At 37.8% G+C, this 26,466-nt stretch overlaps 1 protein-coding gene and 1 long non-coding RNA gene across 4 annotated transcripts in view; one reads left to right on the top strand and one right to left on the bottom strand.

Moving 5' to 3' along the window:
* Positions 1-26,466, top strand: part of BORCS5 (BLOC-1 related complex subunit 5) — a 97,215-nt gene that overhangs the window by 19,124 nt on the left and 51,625 nt on the right. The gene's annotated exons all lie outside the window — the stretch shown is intronic.
* LOC132694698 (uncharacterized) lies at positions 14,334-26,225 on the bottom strand. Of its 2 annotated transcripts, XR_009617440.2 has the most exons (4): positions 26,048-26,225; positions 19,997-20,137; positions 14,736-14,993; positions 14,334-14,453 (listed from the first exon to the last, which is right to left on the bottom strand). It is a non-coding gene; the product is annotated as an uncharacterized LOC132694698 (long non-coding RNA). The 2 variants fall into 2 exon arrangements; XR_009617439.2 differs by lacking the exon at positions 19,997-20,137.

The following is a 26,466-nucleotide window of genomic DNA, read 5'->3' on the forward strand; positions in this document are numbered from 1 at the left end:
TCAATAGTGATGTCCCTTTTCCATTCCTGATTTTGATCATTGGAGGCTTTTTCTCCTTTTTTCTTGGTCAATATGGCTACAGATTTGTTAGTTTTGTTGATCTGTTTGGTGAACCAACTTGTGGTGTCATTGATTTTCTCTTCTGTTTTTCTGTTTTCTATTTCATTGCTTTCTGCTCTAGTCCTTATTATTTTCTTCTGCTTATAAATATAATTTACACTTCTATTCCTAGTTTCTTAAGGTATAAGGTTTTTTTTTTTTTTTCTGAAATAGGCATTTGAAAGCAATAAATTTTCTTCTAAGCATAGCTTTAGCTGTATCTCATAAATTTTGATATGTCTTTATTTTTATTCACTTCAAAACACTTTTTGGTTTCCATTTTGATTTCTTCTTTGACCAACCAGTTGATTAAGAAGTATGTTGTTTAAGTTCAGAATGTTTTGGGATTTCCCAGATTTCTTTCTGTTGTTGATTTATAATTTAATTCTATTGTGGTCAGAGAATATACATTGTATGACTTAAATCCTATTTATTGAGACTTGATTTATGGCTTGGTATATGGTCTGTCTGGAAAATGTTTCATGTGTACTTCTTGAAAAATTGATAGACTTTATTTTCTAGAGAAGTTTTAGGTTTACGGAAAAGTTGAATAAAGTACAAGAGTTCCCATATACTCCTTTACCAACTCCCCATCCAGTTTTCCCTATTACTAATGTTAACTTAATAATGTGATGCATTTATTACAATCAGGTTAAATTTGATACATTATTATTAACTAAGGTCCATAGTTTACATTGGAGTTTACTCTTTGTGTTGTACATTCTGTGAGTTTTGACAAATGTTTAATGATATGTATCTACCATTCATTTGTTATCATTCAGAATATCATACCATTCAATGTATCATACATTGCCTTAAAAATCCTCTGTGCTTTACCTATTCATTCCTCTCTCTCTACTCCCTGAACCTTTGGCAACCACGGATATTTTTACCATGTTCATAGTTTCTTTTCAAAATGTCATATATTTGGAATCCTATAGTATTTAGCCTTTTTAGATTGGCTTCTATCATTTAGAATATATATTTAAGGTTTCTCTATATCTTTTTGTGACTTGATAGCTTATTTCTTTTTACTGATGAATAATATTCCATTGTCTGGATGTACCATAGTTTTTTTTTTTTTTTTTTAATTTTTTTTTTTTTTTTCAACATTTTTTTATTTATTTTTGGGACAGAGAGAGACAGAGCATGAACGGGGGAGGGGCAGAGAGAGGGAGACACAGAATCGGAAACAGGCTCCAGGCTCCGAGCCATCAGCCCAGATGCCTGACGCGGGGCTCGAACTCACAGACCGCGAGATCGTGACCTGGCTGAAGTCGGACGCTTAACCGACTGCGCCACCCAGGCGCCCCCCATAGTTTTTTTTAATCCACTCACCTATTGAAAGACATCTTGGTTGCTTCCAAGTTCTGGCAGTTAAAGCTGCTTTAAACATTTCTGTACAGGTTTTTGTGCAGACATTACATTTTTAAGTCATTTGGGTAAGTACCGGGTAATTTAAGGGTAGATACCAAATTACTGATCATATGGCAAGAGTATGTTTATTTTTGTAGGAAATTTCCATACTGTCTTCCAAAGAGGTGATACCATTTTGCATTCCCACTAGCAATGAATGACAGTTCCCGTTGCTCCACATTCTTGTCAACGTTTGGTGATGTTGTTTTAGATGTTACCAAATTGTTGATCATACAGCAAGAGTATGTTTATTCTTGTAAGAAATTTCCAAGCTGTCTTCCAAGGAGGCTATATGATTTTTAGATTCCCGCCAGTAATGAATGAGAGTTCCCATTGCTCCACATCCTTGTCAACATTTGGTAATGTCATTATTTTGATTGTTAGCCACTCTAATAAGTTTGTAATGATATCTTATTGTTTCAATTTGCAATTTCTTAATTACATATGATGTTAAGCATTTTTTCATGTAGTCATTTGCTATCTGTATATCATCTTTGCTGAGATGTCTGTTCAGATCTTTCTTTTGCCCATTTTTTAATTGGGATTTTTTTTATGGTTAAGTTTTAAGAATTCTTTGTATATTTTGGATACTAGTCCTTTATCAGTTATGTGTTTTGCAAGTATTTTGTGGCTTGTTTTTTCATTTTCTTAGTGTCTTTCACAGAACAGAAATTTAAATTTTAATGAAATCTAATTTATTTAATGAAATCCCAATTTTTTTTCTTTTTTTTTTTTTGGATTGTGTTTTTGATGATACCAAAAAGTCATCACCAAACCCAGGATCACCTAGGGACATTTCTCTTGTTATTGTCTAGGAGTTGTACGGTTTTGTGTTTTACATTTAGGTATTTGATCCATTTTGAGTTAATTTTTGTTTATTTTTATTTTTAACTTTATTTTTTTAAAGTAAGCTCTATGTCCAATGTGGGGCTTGAACTCATGACCCCAAGATCAAGAGTCACAAGCTCTACCAACTGAGCCAGCTAGGCACCCTATTTTGAATTAATTTAAAAATATATTTTTAATGTTTATTTATTTTTGAAAGAGATAGCATGAGCAGGGGAGGGGCACAGAGAGATGGAGACACAGAATCTGAAGCAGGCTCCAGGCTCTGAGCTGTGAGCACAGAGCGCGATGCCAGGCTCGAACTCACAAGCCATGAGATCATGACCTGAACCAAAGTCAGGTGCTCAGCCAACTGAGCCACCCAGGTGCCCCTTGAATTAATTTTTGTGAAAGGTGCAAACCATGCACACTTCTAAAAATTGTGTACTCTGCAGTCTTTGGCTGGAATGTTTGGTATATGTCAGTTATGTCACCTTTGTTGATAGTGTTCAAGTCATATATGTGTATGTATATATATATATATATATATATATATATATATATATATATATATACATATTTACTGATTTTCTGTTTTTACCAATTATTGAGAGTGAGGTACTGAATTATTCACCTGTTATTGTTGAATTGTCTATTACTCCTTTCAAATTTGTCAGTTTTTTCTTCATTTGTTTTGAGGCTATATTGTTAGGTGTGTATACGTTGAAATTATTATATCTTACTAATGTAAGATATACATCATTATTATCATTAATCCTTTGTCTCATATTACTTTTCATTTCAAAGTGTATTTTATCTGATTTTAATATAGTTCTCTGTATAGTATGTTAACATATCATTATTAATATAGTTATAATTCCTAATGTAGTTATGTTAATATATGTTATATATACATATATAACTTATTATATTAATAATATATATTAATATACAACATATAATAATGTATATATTATATAATTATATATAACATATAAATAAAATAAATGTATATATTATATATAAATAATAATTATATATACATGTATAATAATATTTTAATGTAGTTCTCCGTATAGTATACATCTTTTTTCATCCTTTCACTTTCAATCCATTTGTGTCTTTGAATCTAAGATCTGTCTCTTATAGAAAGCATGTAATTGAATCTTGCTGTTTTATCCAGTGTGACACTGTCTGTGTTTTATCCACTGTGACCCTGAATTTGCCATTTTGCTATTTCTTTACAAACATTCTATTCTTGTCTATTTTGTTCCTTTATTTCCTCCTTAACTGCCACCTTTTGTATTAAGTAAATGCTTTTAATGCACAGTTTTAATTCTTCTGATTTTTTTCTAACTATATGTTTTTTGGAGTTGTTTTCTTGGTGGTTGCTCTAGGAATTATAATACGCATTTTAATTTATCAGAATCTACTTCAGTTAATAATTCTGGTAAAATATATAAGCTTTGCACCATTCTTTCTCCTTCCTTTGTGCTATTACTGTATATTATAGTTATTATAGTATTAAGTATCAATGATAAATACATTAAAATATATTTGTATATATTATAAACCCCAAAATACAGTGTCATGGTTATTACTTTAAAAATGATTACATCTTTTGGGGCACCTGGGTGGCTCAGTTAGTTGAGCATCTGACTTCAGCTCAGGTCCTGATCTCATGGTTCATGAGTTTGAGCCCATATTGGACTCTGTGCTGACAGCTTGGATCCTGGAGCCGGCTTCAGATTCTGTGTCTCCTTCTTGGTCTCTGCCCCTGCCCCACTCACTCTCTGTCTCTCAAAAATAAATAAATGTTAAAAAAAATGATTACATCTTTCAAGGAAGTTAAGAGAAGAAATGAGGATTTATACATATTTATAGAATCTTTTATATTAACCACATATTTGCTGTTTTTAGTGTTCCTCATTTCTTCTTTTGGCTTCTAGTTACCATCTAGTGTCACTTTCTTTCAGCCTGAAGAGACTTCCTTGAGTATTTCTTGCATTATCCATTAGCAATAAATTTTCTCAGTTTTTGATTATCTGAGAATGTCTTACTTTATCTTCAGTTTTGAAGGATAAATCTGCTAGATATGGAACTTTCAGTTGACGAAAGTTTTTCCCAGTACTTCGTGTATGTCATTCAACTCTCTTCTAGCCTCCATTGTTCCAGATAAGTTGCTTTTCTCTTGCTGTTTTTGAGGTTTTCTCTTAAACACTGGCTTACAACACCTTGTTTTATATTTAGGTGTTGACCTCTTTGTCTTTTTCCTAATTGCACTTCATTGAGCTTTCTTGAATGTGTATTAAAATTTTTCATCAAACTTGATAAGCTTCTCTCTTCTCTTTTTCTGGCTTTCCAATGTGTATATGTTGGTATATGTTCGTATACTGTGCTATCGCACACATCTCTGAAACTCTTCTTTTTTTCCTATCTTCTTTCTCTATTACTGACATTGGATAATTTATATTTTCAGGCTCCCTGATTCTTTCTCCTACCGTCTCAAGACTGCTGTAGAAGTGCTCCAGTGAATTTTTCATTTTAGTTATTATACTTTTCAACTCCAGGACTTCACTCTCTTTATGGAAAATCTCTATGTGTAGATTCATTGTTTCCATATTTTTTTCTTTCATTATGATTTTTCTTTAGTTCTGTGAGCTTATACATAATAAATGCTTTGAAATTTTTGTCTGATTTACCTAGTACCCCTGGGGTACTCAGAAACCATTTCTGTTGGCTGCTTCTTTTCTTGACTATGAGTCACAGATCCCTGTTTCTTTGTATATTTGTAATTTTTTTTGAAGTTTTTTAAGTTTATTTTGAAAGAGAGAGAGAGAAAGAGAGAGGGGGAGACAGTGTGAGTAGGAGAGGGGCAGGGAGAGAGGGGGAGAGAGAGAATCCCAAGCAGGCTCTTTGCTACCAGTGCAGAGCCCAGTGCGGGGCTTAAACACACAAAACTGTGAGATCATGACCTGAGCCCAAACCAAGAGTCGGATGCTTAATTGACTGAGCCACCCAGACGCCCTTATTTTGTAATTTTTTGTTGAGACCTCGACATTTTAGATAACATAATATACCAGGTCTGGATTCTTATCTCTCCAAGATTTTTCATACTTTTTTCTTAAATGAGAAATATTTGACAATTAAAAATCATATATATTTAAGACATACAATTTGGTAATTTGATACACATGTTCATTGTGAAATAATCACCAAAATCAAGCTAATTAACATATCCGATGGTTCCTTTTTTGTTTGTTCATTGTTTTTTCGTTAATAGTATAAACATATAAATTAGTAACGTGTTTACTACATATAAATTAGTAACTACATATAAATTAATAACATGTTTACTACACCTATGAAATCTCTCTTCCCTATGATTTGTGGCCTTTGATGTTTATTTTTTAAATTTTTAATTTTTAAGTCTGCTTCCCCAGGCTTTGCCTCTATGTTTGCCTGGCTTATTAGTCAGCCAGTGATTAAACAGGAATTATACTCAACCACCTAATCCAGTAACGTTTGTGTCATCTGTCAGTGGGTTTGTGTGTGAGTATGTAGTACTTCAAACTTCAGGCTGTTTTCAAGTCTCCCCCTTCTTTTATATTTTGCTGGGCTCTTTTACCTATGCTTTTGGCATCCACATAGCCTCAGTGGCAGCCAGGAGTGTGTGACTGGTTGAATCCCCTTGGGTCTTTGCTATAAATGCACGCAGCCTCAGCCAGGAATATACTTGTGCCAACCATGACCACAGTCTTGTGCTAGGAGAGCTTTTGGCCCTTCTCACTCGCCTATCTCTGAGATAGTCTGTTCCGCTGACACCCACTGCTGGACATGAGTGTTACCCACTGCTCCAAATCAAGTAAACCTCTTTCTACTACAATAGAAAAGCTGCTTATTCTCATAACCTGCCCCATCCTGGCACAACATCTGCTTCAACTGAGGCAAGACAGATGGGAGAAGCTCCAGGTCCAAATGCCACAGATTCCCACTATTCTTTTTTTTTTTTTTTTTTTTTTTTTTTAATATTTTTGTAATGTTTATTTATTTTTGAGAGAGAGAGAGAGTGAGCCCGACACGGGCTCAAACCCCTGAACTGTGAGATCATGACCGGAGCTGAAGTCAGATATTTAACCGACTGAGCCATCCAGGCACCCTAATTCCCACTATTGTTATCCAAGTTAATCTGTTTTTTAGGCATAAATGCGTCTCAGATTATTGTATGCCTTTGGTTAAGTTCTCAAACCTCAAAATGGTTTCTATGAATTTTGTCTAACTTTATAGTTGTTTTTTTTTTGAGAGAGAGAGAGAAGAAGTGGGGGACAGGGGAAGAGGGGGAGAGAGAGAGAGAGAGAGAGAGAGAGAGAGAGAGAGAATATCTTAAGCAGGCTGCATGCTCAGCACAGAGCCCAACATGGGGCTCTATCCCACAATCTTGGGATCATGACCTGAGCCAAAATCAAGAGTTGGATGCCTAACTGACTGAGCACCCCCCAAATGCCCCTATGGTTGCTTTTTGTGGAGAAGATTTGTTGATAGCCTCACTTGGCTATAGCAAGAAGCATACCTCACCCATTCATTTGGTTTTAGTCTAGCTATATGTTTATATTTAAAGTGGGTTTCTTATAATCACCATATAATTGAGTCTTGCTTTTTTTTCATGTTGAAAATCTCTATCTTTTAAACGATACCTTTAGTCTTATGTTCAATGTAATTTCGATGCAGGTGGATTAAACTCTTGCATCTTGCTGTTTTTTGTTTGTTCCATCAGTTCATTATTCCTTTCCCCTCTTTTTGTGTCTTCTTTAGCATTGATTGAATCTCTTTATGAGCTCATTTTTGTCTCCACTATTGGCTTATTATTTAAATCTGAAAAAAAATTTTCTGTGGTTGCCCTAGCATTTCTAATACACATCTTTAATCACCATTTCACATTTAGTATAGTTTTTATTACAGGAAGGTTTTTGTACTCCAATTTCCTTGTCATATTTTATGCTATTGTTTTTATACATTTTTTCTTTTACATATGCTATAAACCCACAATACAATGCTATTTTTGCTTTAGAACAGGGGTGGCAAACTTTTTCTGTAAAGGGCCTGTTAGCAAGTATTTTAGGTGTTGTAGGCCATCTGGTCTTTGTCTCAACTACTCAACTCTGTCGTTGTAGTATGAAAGCAGCCATAGACAATACATAAAAGAATGGGTGTTACTGTGTTCCAAAGTAACTTTACTTACAAAAACAGGAAGTGGGTGAGATTTGGCCTTAGAGCTATACTTTGTTGACCCCCGCTTTAGACAATTATTTGAAACTATTAAAAATAATTAGAAGGGTATTTTATATTTACCTTTATTTCATCCATTTCATGAAATTTTCATTTCTTTATAGAGATCCAAGTTTGTATATGATATCATATTCCTTCTGCCTGAAGAACTTCCTTTAACATTTCTTATAGTATGTATCTGTTGGTAGTGAATTCTTTTAGGTTTTTGTTGGTCTGAAAAAAGTATTCCTCTTTAATTTTAAGAGATAATCTTATTGTTCATGTATGTATTTCTCTTCTCTAGCTGCTTTCAAGATGCTCTTATTTTTCTTTTTTCTTTTTTTAAAATTAAGATGGAATTTCAATATAGTAAAGTTTACCCATTTTATTTATTTTTTATTTTTTATTTTTTTACATTTATTTATTTTTGAGAGACAGAGGGAGACAGAGCATGAGCGGGGGAGGGGCAGAGAGAGAAGGAGACACAGAATCTGAAGCAGGTTCCAGGCTCTGAGCTGTCAGCACAGAGCCCGATGTGGGGCTCGAACTCACGGACCGTGAGATCATGACCTGAGCCGAAGTCGGACGCTCAACTGACTGAGCCACCCAGGTGCCCCACCCATTTTCATGTACAGTTCTGTGAGAGTTAATATATTTCTACAGTGGTATAACAACCCTAACAGTCAAGGTATAATATAGTTCCATTGTTCCCAGAAACTCTTCCTATGTCCCTTTGTATACAAGTCAGTTCCCCTCCTCACCTCAACCTCTGTCATTGATCTGTTTTCTGTCCGAATAGTTTTTGTCTTTTCCAGAATGTCATTTAAATGAAAGTGTCAGGTATGTAGCCTTTTGAGTCTGGCTTCTTTCACTTAGCATAATGCATTTGAGATCCCATCATGTGGCTGTGTCAGTAGTTTGTTCCTTCTTATGGCCAATCAGTATTGTGTCTTATGCATCTATCATAGTTTGTCTATAAAGCCACGACAGCAACACGTTTGTGGCTGTAACAAGGTGTGGCAGGATTGTTTTCCAAAAGGTTTAATAAACAAATCTGTAGTAAAACCAGCAGTATCTGAACATATCAGTTTTATAATATCCAACTCAACGCTGGGCATTATTTAAATATATTTTCTTCAAAATGGAAGCGTCTTCTCTTCTGACTGTAAGTAATATATGCTCTTTTAAAAGTTGTGGAACAGTCTCTACACAAAGAGTTACAGTTCCTTATATGACAAGATCTGGTGTCAGCCAGCCATCTGATCTAAAACTTAAACGTACGCCATTTTGCCCTTTTAGAGTGTAGCCCCTAGCACTAAACAGAATATTCTAGGTGTGAGCTGGATCTTCAGCCTTGCTCCACCTGCTGTATTTCTTTGAATGCGGCTCAAGTTTGCAGCCACTTTTTTTGGTAGTTGAGTCCCGTCAAATCATCTAGAACCCTAGTCTTTTTCACATGTGCTAATGTTAAGCCATAACTCTCTCATTCTGTATTTCTCCAGACCTCCAGTGGAAGACTTTACAAACATCCGTAGTTCAGTGTCAGATGTGGCCTGTGTGTCTAGCTTGTTGAGGCTATTTTTTGGACCCTCATGGTTAACCTACAATGAATGAGTTGTTGAAAAATGTTTAACAGATCAGAGAGCCAAAGGAGAACTCATGCCTCATCATAATCAACTCTTGCCATGTGTTAAGAATATTTTTAAAATTTTCTAATATTTATTTAGTATTTTGGAGGATAAAGAGATTACCATCTTATATGTAATTGCTGAGAGGTAGTGTTTAATATTATAAGATTTATTGAGACTCCTTTAGGTATGTTTTAATCAGCACCACGTTTTACTGTGTGTGTGTGTGTGTGTGTGTGTGTGTGTGTGTGTGTGTGTGTGTATCATTAATGCAGTATCTATTATGGTATCCTATGTATTACCACTATGTATATTTATTATTACTACCATATTTATTTAAAATGTTAAGGTGTTTTTTTTTTTGACACTTTAAACCGCATTGTAGACTACAGTTCCCAAACATATGTGGCAGCAACCAGAGAGATTAAAAACCACACCATTGAAGAGAGTAAAAATTCTATTTTAAGACCTATCCCAAAGCTAAATAGGATAGCAGTGTCATGGCTGCTGCTAATTTAGATTGCGTGAAATTACCAAAGAGGAACTGCTAGCCAGGGATAGTTACCATCTAAAAGCAAAAGAAATAAAGAAGTCTGTAAATAAAGAAGATAAAGTAAGTTTCATCATGCCAGCCATTGTTTACTTCAAGCAGTAGTAGATTAGCCTATTAGTAAAACCACTGTATCAGGCAATGTTCCATAGTAATACAGTGAGGAAAAACAGGACAAAGCATGAAAAATTAGGAAAGGAAACCAGATTCATAAGGGGTCACATATAAGAAAAGGCAAGAGTCATTTGGAAGTCTGGTGGAGTAGCAGAGAAAGACTAATATTAACATTGTATCCAGATAGGCTTTATCATTCTGCTGTTCTTTCTATTTCCTGCCAATATACTGGAAGATATTGAAACAGAATTATCAAGGTAGTCCCACACATTAAAAGTGTTAGGTGGAAAAAAAAATAGTGTTAGATGGAAGTGAAAAAAATGTTCCCAGATTTGAGCATAACTCCCTTTGGTGAAACAACTAAGCCATTCTTTTAGCAAGTGGAAGCCAATCCTCCTCCAGCTTGCAGTAAATTCTGGCAAGAAGCTACAGTTTTGTGACCTCTTTATTTTGGCTTTGTTTTATCCCTACTTTGCTTTAGTAATACTCATGACTCTTAACTCCTTTCAACGTGGGGGCAGGACACAGGTTGTTAAGGCAGATGCTGTGGGTTCAAATAGAAAGTACGTAGAAAGATATTAACTATCCCTGGCCAGGGTTTTTTCCTAAGCCTGTATGAGTAAATACATTTTTAATGAACATTTTTAACTCCTTTTAATTAATTCTGCATACCTCTGCCGGAATCTTTCTTAAGCCTACTTCAAGTTATGTGATTCCTGCTTGGGATATTTAGTTGCTCCAGACTGCCTTCCTGATTCAGGGCTGAGCTCCTCAGTTTGACCTGAAGATCTCAAGAAGTCATTAAGTCCTCATCTCCCACTTTTCACTTGTGTCTTGAGCTCCAGGCCACGGTGGACCGCTTCCTTTGCTTCACCACCTCCAAGCCTTTGTTCACGCTGTTCTGTCTGAAATCTGTCTCCTCTGTTGTGGCCTGCTAAAGTCTTACTATCCTTTGATATTTGGATTGTTCATTTGTTCAATACATATTTAAGTGGCTATGGGAGCTGTAGGCATTGTTCTAGTAGGTGAGCCTCTAGCAAAATAGAAGATCTTTGCTCTTGTAGAGCATACTTTCTAATAGTTCACCCCACTGAGATATAAACCCATCTCCTTCATCATCTTTTTTACTTTCTCTAAATTGATGTGCTACATATTTACACAAATCATGATGATGAGGAAGAAGAAAGTGAGATATTTGAAGTGATCACTGTGGCTGGACAGAGAACATTCCAGATGCTCTAATTTTAAAAGTATGTATCCTCAGTGTAGAATGAAGCAAATGTAAGCAAAGATAGGTATAAAAGAGTGATATTGACCTGAACGAATAGTGTCAGGATATATAAAAGCTAGGATACCCAGAGGCCTCTGAGGTGAGGGACACGAAGGATAACCAGAAATACAAAAGGTTATGTTCAGAGCAGAACAGCAGGGAGTAGACATAGCGAGCTTCTTGTACAAGATGAGGTGATGTTAATGTATGACAGAACAGAACTATTTAACGCCTCTTTTTCCGTATTTTCTGTCAAGAAGAAAGCTAACTAACTGGAATGATAGAGCAGCTAAAAATCCCAGATGGGAGACGCTGTAAGTCCAAATAGCCGATCAAAAAGTATTGTTTTCTGGTGCTTGTCTTCTCACCCCCACTCTGTCCCTTCACCCTGGGAGCTGAAAGAACATCCCTCCAGCCAGGGAACTGAAAAAACTTGTAGATGAAATTACTGAACTGTCATCTTTAACGAATTGTAAAGAACAGATGAGGTACCAGAAGTTTAGACATAGAACAAAGTACAGTTGACCCTTGAACATTGTAGGGGCCAGGGGTGCTGGCCCCCTGCACAGTCAAAACTCTGCATATAACTTTAACTTCCCCAAAACTTAACTGCTAATAACCTGTTATTGACCAGAAGCCTTACCAATAACATAAACAATTAACACCTAATTTGTATATGTGTTATATACTATATCCTTACAATACAGTAAGCTAGAGAAAATATTATTCAAATCATAAGGAAGAGAAAATACATTTACAGTACTGTACTATACTGAAAAAATTTGCTTATAAGTGGACACATAATTCAAACCATGTTGTTCAAGGTTCAACTGTAGTTGCATTAAAAAGGGGGGGAGGGATGGGGAGATAACGAAATGTGCATCACTAACATTCTATCCATTGGTTCCAACTTTGCATCTTTAGAGTTTGCTCCCTTTTAAAATATTTATAGCGAGGCACCTGGGTGGCTCAGTCGGTTGAGCGTCTGACTTCGGTTCAGGTCACAATCTCATGGTCTGTGAGTTTGAGCCCTGCATCGGGCTGTGTGCTGACAGCTCAGAGCCTGGACCCTGCCTCAGATTCTGTGTCTCCCTCTCCTCTTCCCCTCCCTCCCCTCACTCTCTGTCTCTCTCTCTCAAAAGTAAACATTAGAAAATAATTAAAATATTTATAGCCTATTATTTTGTCTCCATCGGCCTTGTCTTTTGCAAACTCAAAATTTTTCAGGATATGCCCATGAGAAGATTGCAAGTAAGATGCTACAGGGTTCTGACCTTGACCTCTATCTTATTCAACATCATATCAATTGACTTAGCTTCTACCAAGGGACTCTGGACGTATTTCATGTTCATTAAAATTTTGTTTATTGACCTTAAATAAAGAGGTAGAGGCATATTAATTAAATTTGCAGGTGATAAAATGTTAGAATACCTAACATGATGCATGACTGATCCCAAGGTTCAGAATGACCTCAACAGACTTGCAAGGTGGGCTGAAACCACAATGGCATTTAAAAGGAAAAAATGTCAAATCTTGCATTAGATGAAAAAAATCAGTTGCATAAGCACAAGTTGTAGGAAAACTAGCTCAACAGAATTCAGTGGAAGTAGGGGGACTTTTATTGATACCAAGATCAGAAAGTAGAAACAGTAGTCTCGGCACCGTACGTGACATTGGTTACTCTCTACCTGCAGGAGTGTTCTGGGTGTAATGTTTAAGATCTTTATAATGTTGGTAAATAGAGCTAAATAGAGTGACCAGAAAGTTGTTGTCAGGAAACCTTGTCAAGCAAAGAAGTCTTGAAGCAGGTAAGAATTTTTAGGTTGGAGAAGAGATAATTTTTAGGAGATCACATCTGTCTTCTAACATAATATAGCTGCTGAATGGCTATAGAATTAGATTTACTTTTGTGAAGTCCCAGTGACCAGAATGGAGACCAATGGGGAGAAGTTATTGGGAGGGTAGTTTTGGTTTGAAATAAATAATAAAGAACTCTCTATCAATAATCATTATGATGGTAATATTTATTAAGCAATTACAATACATTAGGCAATGAGCAAAGCACTTTTCATGCAGCATCTCATATTTAATTCTAACAGCAGACTTGTCATATGGGTCCTTTTTGGTCCCTAGCCAAACAGCTTTCTTTTTTTTTCTTTTTTAATGTTTATTTTTGAGAGACAGAGAGAGAGAGACAGAGTGAGCAGGGGAGGGGCAGAGAGAGAGAGGGAGACACAGAATCCGAAGCAGGCTTCAGGCTGTGAGCTGTCAGCACAGAGCCCAATGTGGGGCTTGAACTCTCGAACCGTGAGATCATGACCTGAGCTAAATTCCAATGCTTAACCAACTGAGCCACCCAGGTGCCCCGCCAAACAGCTATTCTTAACCTAGATCTCACTGGTCTCAGAAGTCTGTGCTTGGGGTACCTGGGTGGCTTAGTCGGTTGAGACTTTAGATTTTGGCTCAGGTCATGATCCCAGGCCTTGGGTTCAAGCCCTGCATCAGGCTCTGTACTGAGTATGGAGCTTAAGAATCTCCCCCACCCTGCCCTGTCCCCCTCTTCCTCTCTCTCTCTCCTCCCACCCTGCTCCTCTCCCCCCGCTTGTGCACTCTCTCTCTAAAATAAAGAAAATTTAAAAATCTGTGCTCATAACCCCTGTGCTATCTGGCAGAGTAATGAACTCTCCATTACTATATATGTTTAAGCGTAAGGATCCCTTTTATAACTTAGAATCAATTCTTGCAATTCATAAGAGTATGGAGGAGCAGTGTGGCATTATGGGAAAAGAGCACAGACTTGGAGTTAGTTCAGGGATGGAAAATGTCACACATTGGCCCTGTGATCTTGGGCGAGTTGCTTCACCCCTCTGAGCCCTGATTTCTTAATCTGTAAAATAAGGATACTAATACCTACCTCAGGGAGTTAATGGGGGAGGATTAGTTTATGTGGGCAGCATGGCTTATGTGTAGCATATATTTTGTACGTATTGAGGGCTCAACAGATAATTGCGGTAATTGTGCAAAGATTCTTTCTAATTTTAACAATTATGGTCAGTGGACTTTGACCACCATCATTTTAACTTTGTACGTTTCTGTATTTTTTAACATTGTCTCTAACTCAGTACTTGCTAATATCTCAATTAGAACAGAGGCTTTGGTTGTTAGACTTTATTTTGTTTACTATTTCGTATAGATCATGTGCATATGTTTACTTTCTATGATTTTTTTCCTGTTGTTTCCTTTTCTGATGGAAAGTAGCAGTCACCTCCTAATTTGCTCCTGTCACCTTGGAAACAAAATAAAAGTCAGTAAGCCTTTGGGGGTTTCTTGTTACTAAAATACATAGGCATTAGTGCATGAAATTTATAATAACTATTTGGGGGACCTGTGGGCCAATTTGTGTGGTTTTCCCCATTTCTTGACTGTCCAGGGAGTTGAAATTATGAAAAAGTAAGATGCAGTTGGATGTGGCACTAGTTTTGCCCTTGAGGGGTTTTACAAGCTAGTAGGAAAAAAAAAATCACAATGAACTCAAAGCCTAGAATTTTAGAAGCATAGTGCATAATACCTATCATTTGTTGAATGCCTGCTTTACCATGTGCCAAGGGCTACACTAGTTGCTGTCTGTGCAGTTTCTTTTTTAATCTTCAGAAGAATCCTATGAAGGAGGTATTCAATCATCCTTATTTTGTAGGTAAGAATGCTTAGGTATGACAGTGTTGTGGTGTAGACAACCTGTTCAATTTCCGCGGAGATTTACACTCAGGTCTGTCATATTCCAAATACCCGGTTCTTTGCATCACACTGGAAGAGGTGAGCCATAGTCCTAGAAAACAACCATGCAGAGGAATTATTAATTGAGCTGATCCTAAAGGAACAGGCGGGAGTTGGGTGGGATGTGCTGATTTGCGTCAGGAGGAGTGGAAGAACAGAGTCCCTAGGTGGGAGGAAAGGAGGAGCAGAGTGAGCCTGAGTATGCCACTGTTGGGGAGGTGGGGTGGAGACTGTGAGATAGCTGCTGGACCAAAGAGAGGAGGTGCATCTTGAGGAGGAGGAAGAAGGAAGGTTAGAAAGCTAAACTGTGGCCAGTTCATAGATGCTTTTAAAAGCCAGGGAAAGGAATTTGGAGGTGATGTTCTAAGAAGCAATTATAGTTTTGTGTGTGTTGTAATAGAGCACAAGGTATTGGCAAGTTGAAAGCTGTGCTTTTTTTTTTAAGTTTATTTATTTTGAGAGAGAGCACGTACACATGTGTGCACAAGCAGGGGAAGGGCAGAGAGGGAGAGAGAGAGAATCCTAAGCAGGCTCTGTACCATCAGCATGGAACCCATTGGTGGTGTTTGATGCGGGCTCGACACTGGGCCTGAGCTCACAAGCTGTGAGATCATGACCCAAGCCATAATCAAGAGCCAGATGCTTAACCCAGCTGAACCACCCAGGCGCCCCCAAAGCTGTGCTTTTTTGATGATTGGTATGACAGTAGCCAGAGATGGGCATACAGTTAGGAGACCATTGTAATTTTCTAGTGATGGGCTGATGAAAGTCTGGATTGGTGGGGGCACAGTCGAAGGAAGGGCAAATCTGACACATTTTCAAGGAAGAAATAACAGAACTTGACAGAGTGGATACAGGAAGTACAGGGAGTGGAAAGGAGCTATAGGGTTGTTTGCTGGGAGGAGCAGAATAATGGCAGAACTGGGAAGGGAGTGTTAACCTTAAAAATATAATTGGCAGTTATTTTACCAGCAAAAATGGTTTTGTTCAAGAATATTAAAGAATTGCAATGTGGGACCAGCAAGCTATGGCAAAACCATAGGCACCCTGAAAAACGAAGGAGAGGAAGGCTCTTTTATAATGGAAAGGGGGGAGTGGGGAGGGCTGCTATAAACAAAAATGTTCATCGGACTGAACTGGGAGTTTGAAGTATAGTAGTTTTTCATAGGCTGTGTTATGACAGTGTCTCACTGTGTGGGCTGTTGCAGGCAAGGAGAAAATCTTTCTCCCTCCTGCTAGGGTAGTGAAGTATAGTTTTCTTCCTGTTGGGGTTGCAAGTTATGTTTCTTTGTGTTGGGGTCTGCACTTAACAATGGTAGGATGTGATAGATACCCCTAATGACCTTTGATTCCATTGTATTTTATTATTTTCTTAGCATTTATTTTTTTAATGTTTATTTTTGAGAGAGAGAGAGAGAGAGAGAGAGAGAGAGAGAGAGAGAGGAGGGCATGGAGAGAGGGAGACAGAGAGAATCCCAGGCAGGCTCTCCACTGTCAGCACAGAGCCTGATGTGGGGTTCAAACTCACAAACCATGAGACCATGACCTGAGCTGACATCAAGAGTCAGACACTTAACCGACTGGGCCACGCAGGTACCCTATTTTAAATTACATTTTCCTTTTATTTTCCTTTTATTTTTTACAGGAAATTAATTTTTTAAATTGACCCTGCAAAACCACAGTCAGTAGTAGGAGTCATTCTGGTGCTGCACACTGAACCTTTTCTGGCCTGGCACCATTATAGTGCCCCTCTTGTCACGGAGAACAGTTAAGGTGGTACTGGGGAAGGAGTGGGGTTGAGAGTGTGGGAGGAAGTAGAAGGGGCAGGTGGTTTTCAAAGTTTGCTCTGATTTTCTGACTTGATTTGCTGTGGGTCCATTGAATGCAGTGTTATAGTCATGGCAAAAGCCTCTATGCTCATGTGCTCAAACACAGATGTAATGTTTTATAAAGGGCAAGCTAAATATCTTGGGTGGGAGTTGAGGGGTTTATGAATCTCCATATTATTATTTTACTGAACATGCCAAGGACCAGCTCATCTTTCTGGGTCTGTATCTTTAAACAGAGTGACTGCTAATATGAATGTACGGTACTCATGTTGGAAATTGCTACCCTCATTTAGAAGCCATTAACCTTTATGTTGATAAAATAATGTTCTTAACTGAGTATGTGAAATCTGTGCTGAACAGCTGCAGCCTTTCCGGAACACTAACTTAAAAAGTGCTCGTCATACTTTTTGAAAATCAAAAGCATGTGGGTGGGATGAAGTCACCTGAGCAATTTTCTATAATTACAACTTTCAAGGCCTTTTCCTTTGTCTTTTTCAGGCTGACTTAATACACGCACACACATGCATGCACACACACCCCAGACGTGCAACTTACGATTTTCTTATTTTTCTCTATAGATTTTTTGCACTTGTTTTTTGTTAAATAGTTGCAATTCCCTAGGAAGGTATATGCTTTCTTGTTCCTTTCCTGGTTTGTTTGAAACTTTGTATTTCTGAAGACTTTGAAACCCCCCCTTATAGAGCTACCTAAAGCCTTCTGAGCCATGAGTGACCCCTTTGAAAGTATGCCTGATTGCTTTGGATCTAAACCGACCTCTCTGGGGTAACACTGGGAACCCCCAAATGCCATGGCATCCCAGAAAATGATGTTAACCAGAAAGATGTTAGAATCATCACACAACCTTTTGTATGTGACTGGGTTCCTCAATGCCCTCGTGGTCAGCAAATACTGGAATTAGAATCGTTACTCATGCCTAGGACCAACCCACACTGGGAATTAATTTCTGCATTCTGATAATTAAGGCAGGTTTGCTGCTAATGTTCCCTGAAAGAAGGGAATAGAGAAGAATATCGTTTCTATTTGTGCCTTTTAATTAACAGAGAAATGGAAGGGACAGGGTTTTAAAGAAGATTTCATGAGAGAGGATTAGTACCTGACATAGTTCAGTAGTTCTGTCATAGTTGGACACATATTGAGAATACCAGCACCAATCTTTCCAATAAGCTAACTGAAAATCTGAATTTTAGCTTCTTTTATGTGTGGAATAAAATTGTTGGCTTTACAAAATTATTCATCAAGTGGTGCTTTACCAAAGTGATGTTAAACATGAAGTAGTGTAATATATCTGAAATACTATTTTAAGAGTCACTCATTTTTCTTTTCTTTCTTTTTTTTTTTTTCCTTCCTAAGTAACAACAGTTCTTCACCTAGAATAGAATTTTGGGCTTGCATTGTCTATAACATTGGTAGTTCCTTCTTGCTACTGATTAGCAGGGATATCTTTTTCAGGGAGGTTAAAATTATTAATTTCTCTGGTTATCTTTTTTCCTTTCTGTCAACAGAGGCAGTACATAGTCTTCCTGAAGGTATTTGAAAAGACCTTTGTATACATGTATAGTGCCTTGGGCCAAAGAAATGAGGCGCTATGTTACTTGTTTCAGAAGATACACTAATGCATCAAAAACAAGTGACCGAAAAAACAAACTACAGTTAGTAACCTTGTTGCTTCAAAATGAGCAAACGTTTTGGGAGAGCAAGTTCTCGCTGGACATCACTAAATAAGAATGAGTTGATGTCACACTTGGCAAGAAGCAACTCTTAAATTTTTTTTTTCCATACAAATAGTACAACATGGCGGGGAGGGGGGACTGCGGGCAAAGGGTAAAGAATTATGGGGGAAAATAAGCTAGAGAAGGAATGTGAGAATGAGTTGCTTGCTACAAAAGAATTACTGTGATATAAAAGCCATGTTTGTTTTGTCAAGAGGAATCTGAGCTGGAACTTGAACTGATGAAGGGGAGAGATGTTTACCGGTCTCCTCCTGCACTCCTTCCGAGGCCGTTGTGCGCTGATCCCTGTGGAGGGTTGTGTAACTGCCTTGACTCATTTTCAGGGAAAAATGACCCCTGTAGCTGTTTTGGCTCAGCAGAGTGCTGCATCAAGTATAAGTGAAGAAGTCCCCAAACATAGCGATATCGAACTCAAAACATAGTTATTTTAATTAGGATTTCCAAACACTAGGAGGCAACACGGCCCACTGGAGCATGTGCCACCACCAGCTTGTCCCTTCCCAGAATTCTGTGCAGCATTGGGAATTTGGACAACCTGATGGCCGATTTTACATGTTCCTAAAAGCCAGAAAATGTCAAAATTAGCCAAGTATTTATTGAAATTAGCTGGAGTTATCTGGCACAGTGAATGTCTGCGGTCCAGTGTTTCATAACAAGAGTGGGAGAGTGTGGGCTGGGGGCACTACTGGCATTTTGGGTGGACCAGCCTTCATTGTGTGGGACTGCCCTGTGTATGGGAGGATGATTAACATCTCTTTCCACTAAATACCAGTAGTGCCCCCAGTCTCTGTGACGGCCAGAGAGGCCCTCTTCTTCCCAAACCCCTCCTCACCCCAGGGCAGAACTAAATCAGTATGTGCTTTGCAGTTTTATTAAGTGGCATGGTTTTCTTTGTAATTATTTGCTTCCCAGAAAGTTCTTAGAAAGTCTTAAGAAGTTGTGCATTTATAATATAGTACAAGCTTCATTCAGATTAGATTTCATAAAAAATCTGTTGGAAAGATGGATGGCAGGGAAGGACATCACCAGGAGAGAAGAGTGAGATGGAAGTGTCTTCTTTAGCCCATTATCATTCCTCCAGGTCTCCAGTTCTGTGCCTGGTTCCTCTTTTTTTGGGAGGCAGCAAATGTGTAGTCCAGGAGTAGAGACAAGGGCATGAGATAAAGTAGAGGAAGATAACAGGACAGCTGGAGGGGGGTGGGGGGCAAGTATGTGTAAGGAAAATATTTCGATTGGGATAGAAAGGTGGAAGACATGGAGACGATGAAAGGTGATAATGAAATTGGAGCGTTCACACAGCATTGTTAAGCTTACAACGTTGGTATTTCTGGGACAGTTTTGTGTACCACAGATCTAGAACTTGCAGAGGAAAAACCCACCTGGGATCATTAAATCAGTTGAAGACTTTCACATGCATGTTGAGTTATGGTATTTACTGTTTTTTTTTTTCATAGGTTTGAGTTTTTAAGCCTCACCTTGGAGAGACTGTGTGCTTCTAGGGACTTAGCCAGCGATTTAGATCCACTGTCAGCTGTTGCTTTCATTACAGGTTTCCTGAGCTTAGTTCATGGAGTCACTGACTGAAAGAGACATACTTTTCCATTCATCTGGACTTGCTGAAAATAATACAGTGCTTTACTGGAAAAGCTAAGCATAAACGTTGGCCAATTAGTAGCATACAAACTAACCAAATTAAATGGTATTATTTTTTTTTTCTTTTTTTTTTTCAAAAATTTTTTTTCAACGTTTTTAATTTATTTTTGGGACAGAGAGAGACAGAGCATGAATGGGGGAGGGGCAGAGAGAGAGGGGAGGGAGACACAGAATCGGAAACAGGCTCCAGGCTCTGAGCCATCAGCCCAGAGCCTGACGCGGGGCTCGAACTCACGGACCGCGAGATCGTGACCTGGCTGAAGTCGGACGCTTAACCGACTGCGCCACCCAGGCGCCCCTAAATGGTATTAAATAAGAGGTGCAAACAGAGGGAAGTTTTGAGAAGTGTGAACAAAAATCGCACTGATCTTCATTATCAGTCACTCCTTAACTTAAAACTTTGGATTTCTACCAGGGCTCAATTGAGTATAAGAACATTCCTTTTAACACTTCCAGATCTTTTAAATGAGCTTTGAAGACACTGACTTGCGTGCATATCGCTGAGTTTTTAGCCTTCTCACTAGTTGTCAAACATTCTGCTGGTCTTTCTTCTGTGGAGGTCTTCTCTTTGTCCCAGGCTATCTTTCTGAGCAGCCAGTGTGCCATTTGCTCTCTAATTGTCTAGAATTGTCTAGTTTTGCTAACTCTTAGCATGAGTAGAATTACCTTGGCACCACATGGCTGGAGAAGGGTATGTTTTCCTGAATGGCTCTCATGGTAGCTGAGGATGGAACTGTGGTGGTGTCATAAGCCCTTGTGGGAGGCAGAACCATAGCTTCCATCGGGTTTGCAAAGGGGTCTCAGACCTAAAAGATTTTAAGAAGTACGGCTGTGGCTAGAGAACCTTGTCCCCGATAGAGATCGCCAACTGCTACCTATTTTTTTTTTCATTTGGAATATTTCAGCATATAGCAAAAATAACAAACACCTGAATCTTCATTTACCAACTTTGTCAGACTTTAGTATTTTACCATATTTGTTTGATTTTTTTGCCCCCCCCCAAAGAAAAACATTTCAAATAACTTCAAGTGCCCTTCACTACTTTTTGTGACCCTCCCTAACATTTTTTTCTCCTTTCCTCTCTATAGGGAATCAATGATCTGACTGGTGTTCATCATGCCCACACATTTTTTTCATGTCTTTACCTTATACTCCATATTTATAGAACTCTAAACAGTATCTAATATTCTTTTATATGTTTTGACTTCATATAAATCGCATTCTGTTGTATGTATCCTATATATATACTTCTGTAACTTTTTTTTTTTGGCTTATACTTTTGAGATCTATCCATGTTGATACACACCTCATTTTGACTGCTGTATTGTGTTCCACTGAATGTTTCACAATTCACTTATCCATTGTCCTGTTAATGTTTGAGTTGTTTCAGATTTTTTCATTATTGAACAGTTTGTTAGTGGGCATGCTTGTACATGTCTCCTCATGCACATGTATGAAAGTTTTCCCTAGGGTATGTAACTAGGAATAAATTACTGTTTAGTCTGGGACAAATCTTTTCAGCTTTACTAGATACTATGAAATTATTCTTTACGGTGCTTATGCTGATTTATATCCTTACTAGCTATGTTTGAGAGTTCTTGTTGTTCCACATCCTCAATAAAACTGATATTGTCCCAGCTGTTCTTTGTTTACTGATTAATTTAAAGACAGCACTGTGCATAGCAACCATCTCAAACACAGGGTCAGATGCAAACTTATTCTTTTTTTATACCAGGCTTCCTCCTTTAAAGGAATTGTCGCTTTCAGAGTTACGAATCCAAGATAACCAAACAGAGGGGTATTTTGCCCGTGTTTATTTTTTAAAATAGTATTTCTTTTTTTTCACAATCATAAAATGGAAATATTATTTTAGATAAGTTGGAAAACAGATTTACAAAAAAACCTAAAAATTCCACCCCTTAGATATAGCTTTGTTAACATTTTGCTATGTATTTCCTTCTGGCGTAAACATATATGTGATACACATTTACTCTGCATTGAGAATTGTGCTGAATTTGTCATTTTATATCACAGTTTCATTTAAAATTATATTGTAGGATTTCCCATGTCATGGAATATTATTTGAAAACACCATTTAATAGCTGCATAACATTTAATCTCCCCTTAGAGGAAATTTTTATATTAAAATATACTGTAGTAAACAGTCTTGGTATATAAATCTTCTTCTGAGTTTCAGTCTGTTTCAGGGGGGTAGATTTCCTAGAAGTCAGTAAATATTTATGGAATTAGACTGAATAGATTATAAGCAAAGCATCCAGGGAAGAAAAAAAAAAAAGTAGCCAAAAGAGAGGAAAACAGGAGATGTTTCCAGGAGTGTTAGATGGGGGGTAGGGGGGAGTCATCAGATCTATTAATTTAACTTCTCTCATAGTTGAATTCAGTGGCAAATCTGTCTCTTTCCTGAATTTGGAGACCCTTCTCTTAATAGGGACCATGTTAGAGGTAAACTCTATCCTACCGTGGACACCAGAGAGTTGGTTGTGCATTATAGTGTTCAAAGATTATAGGATCTTAGAACTGGAAGGAAATCTTTAATGTTTTATCATTCTGGTTGCAGAGCTCCTGAGTTGAGTGTATTTTATAGACTATTTCATCAAAGTAGACTTCTAGCCTTGACTTGCTTTACATCTAACCCCACACAGCTCATTGTCATACAGGGCAATTTGCTCCTTTATTGGACAGCTTTGATTCGTTCAGCATGGTTCTTTTACTTAAATCCAAAGATTTTCTGTAACTTTCATTTGCTGTTTACTTTGTTCTTTTAATGAACGGCTCTCTGAAAATAATTCTGGAAATATTTTACCTTTACATGTTTATCTCTTAGCTTCTACTATGATTAATATGAAAACAAACATATGTTTGACCTACTTTTAGCCTTTGTTTTTTTCCAAGGTACAATTTATCTTTATTGTAAAAATGATATATGTGAACATAGGCAAGATAGAAAAACTTTACACATATTTTTATATGTGGTGGACCCTAAAGTTCTGGAGTGTTTGTAGAATATATTTCATCTTAATATGTGGTGGACAGAAAAGTTCTGGAGTGTTTATAGAATATACTTCTCATTTTATTACTGTTTATTAGAAGCTGCATATGAGCAGTGATTTTGGTGTATACACAATGCCAGTTCTCTGCTAATAATAACAACCTTTTTCTTCCCATCTGTCTGTCTCGCTTTTTTTTTTTTTTTTTTGGTGCCCAGAGGTGTTAACATAAATTATCTCCTTTAATCTCTGCCCATCCTCTTAGGGTAGGCATTTTCCTCTTAGCAGATAAGGCTCAGAGAGGTTTCAAGACCTCCTGTCACACAGCTGTTAAAGGTAGGGCCAGCATTTCAACTCAGGTCTAATTCCAAAACCTTTTTATTTAGCCAGTTTGCCTGTCTGCCTCTTGAACGTATGTTAATTTCATAATAAAATCAGATGTGTTGGGGTGCCTGGGTGGCTCAGTCGGTTAAGCGTTTGACTTCAACTCAGGTCACGATCTCGCGGTCTGTGAGTTCGAGCCCCATGTCGGGCTCTGGGCTGATGGCTCAGAGCCTGGAGCCTGCTTCCGATTCTGTGTCTCCCTCTCTCTGACCCTCTCCCGTTCATGCTCTGTCTCTCTCTGTCTCAAAAATAAATAAACGTTAAAAATAAAATAAAATAAAATAAAAATAAAATCAGATGTGTTTCCGTTCAAAAGATGTTTGTGTCTTTGGGTCTCTCAGTTAGCGTATCACATCGGTAACGTGTGATACCTCTACTTGCTTCCCTCTCATCATCCCAGTTGCTCTTGCCTTGGTTTGGACACACCAGAGATTTTCTTCCCCTGACTGCCCATCTCTCCCTAGTGCCCTACGGGGCTTCTTCCTGTTTCTGGGGAAACTGAAGCACGGAATGAGAAAAGAGTAACAAATGACCACATAATTTTTTTTTTCCTTAATATTATCAACTGATACGTTCCATAAAGGAGGATGTTTTCACAGCTGTGTGCTTCAGGGATGGTGGGAAAAGTTTGCATTTTTATTGCTTGAATATCTTCTACAACAAAGGCACATGCTTGATGGACTTGGAATGTGAAAACCTGTTCTCTCAGTCAGCCCTGTGATAGTGATCTTTGTGTTTATGGTCACACTGGGATTCAGATATGTTATCTCCATGAACTTCAGACCAGAGGTCAGAAAACCAAGGAGTGAACTTGCTGAATATATGATTTAATTACCCTAGATCAATCAAGTTTTGACTTAGTGATGACGGGATATACTGTGTGTGTATTTTATGTAGTTGCTAGGGGAAAGGAACAAAGTTTAATACTTGGTTTTGTTGACCTTTGGTATCACTTTTATCTTGTAGTTCCATATAAAACTGCCTTTGCCAAATATTCAAAAGGCTGCAGTCAAGTGATTTATAGATAAAACCTCATTCACTACTTGCATAAGAAGAGCCCATATCTTCAAATATGGGTGACGTAAGTTTACTTTAGAGACAGGAATGAGTTCATTTCTTTGGAGAGATATGAACAGAATGTCTCTTACTCCAGTGAGAAATAGATTTAAATCAGGACTTTGCTCAGAGGAAGTGGAATGGGGTAACCGGGCAGTTGAGCCTTCAGAAGTTAGGGATCTTTAAGCAAGGCCCAAGGGGTACACCAATTGTGTATTGTGGCACTCATCCAGATAGGAGCATTCCTCAGTACTCTGTAGGGAATGGCAAACATCTATGGAGAACTACTTTGTATATGGCTGTAAGGTGCTTATGTGCCTTGGGTCTTTCAGAGACCTGGGAAGAAAGCAGGAACGTTGATAATAATACACAAAAAGGATTCTATGGTAAGTGCCAATAATGAGCCTTCAACCAAGTGTATTCCAGAGATACAGCCCATAAAAAGTATGATTTACTTATAAAAGGGCTATGTTGCTACTGAATACTTTTTGACATTTCGATTCCAAATTATAGTCAAATCTCAAATAAGCAAAACTGCCTTAACCGTAAGTCAAGAAGAAAATGCTATTTTAAATTAATTCCTCAAGTAAGTTGCCAAATAATGGACACTAGAATTTCAGGAATTAGCAACTCTGGCTCTCATGGTTTGGCTACTGTATTATCTCCCTTAAATTACAGCAATATTTCTGTCACCCAAAATCATTCATGTACAATATTTTTTCTTTCTGTGAACTCCAGTACATATTTCCATCATGTGATTTGTTGCCATGATTATTATTACTATTAACTCTACTTGCTTTGTATAGGGGATGATAAAATCCGCCTTTTAAAGTCGTGCTGACAGTTAAATAAGATAAAATACATTACATGGTCAGCACAATGCTTGGCTAAGGGGATGCCATCATTAACGTTAACTATTGTTTTTCTCACTTGTGAAATATAATGCTTTATTTGACACCTGACATAGAGTTACATTTTAGTAAATTGTCACAATATTGGCTTATTGTTTACAAAGAGACTTAACATGTGAAAATATGTCAAGGAAACCTAACTCAAAATTATAGTCAAGAAATCATGAAAGTTGCCCTCTTATGCACATAACACTCGTTAGGACTTGCGTAGTCCAACAGGAAGAAGGAAGATTTCCTCTGGACCGAGCAAGCTGCCTTCGCCTACAGCCCATCAGATGCTACCACCTCCAGCCACCTGCAGCCAATGAGAAGGCACCACCACTTTGAATGCTTATTTTTTTCCCCAGTGAGCTTTTCTTTAAAACAACCCTTCCAACTTCTTTTTCTCCATAGAAAGACGCTCTCCTCCTTTGTTGCCCAGACTTGCCTGTGGTTCGCCATAGTTTGCTTGTTCCAAATTGAAGTTCCTCTGCTATTCCCTAATAAACTCGATTTTGCTGGCTGAATCACTTACCTTTTTCTTCTGAGAGGTTGACAAACATACATTATCTCATTTAATTCTCTCTGCTACTTTCAAGGTATACAGTATTACCCTTAGTTCACTGATAGAGAAATTAAGGTTAAGTGTATCGGTCAAATTTCAAAGTGATAGTGAATAGCTTCCAGAATCTCTAGAAGAGCTCTAGAATCAGATTTTGGGTCACCTACCTAAGCATAATGGCCAAAATTGTGCCATAGAACTTAACCATTGAGGTCACTACTGCTGTTATGACCAAACACTTTGGCATGCCCTGTATCATAAACAGTGCTGGCTGGCAGTGTAGACTGAACTTTGCCACTGGTTCTGCTTCTGTTGTTACCTCAGAAACCCTGTTTTTCCAGAAACAGTTGTCACCAGGGAATGTACCTTGTAGAAGGTCCCTATTTTGCAAC

This window comes from Panthera onca, chromosome B4 (genome assembly GCF_046562875.1).
Source record: "Panthera onca isolate mPanOnc1 chromosome B4, mPanOnc1 haplotype 2, whole genome shotgun sequence".
In the NCBI taxonomy this organism is placed as follows: Eukaryota; Metazoa; Chordata; class Mammalia; order Carnivora; family Felidae; genus Panthera; species Panthera onca.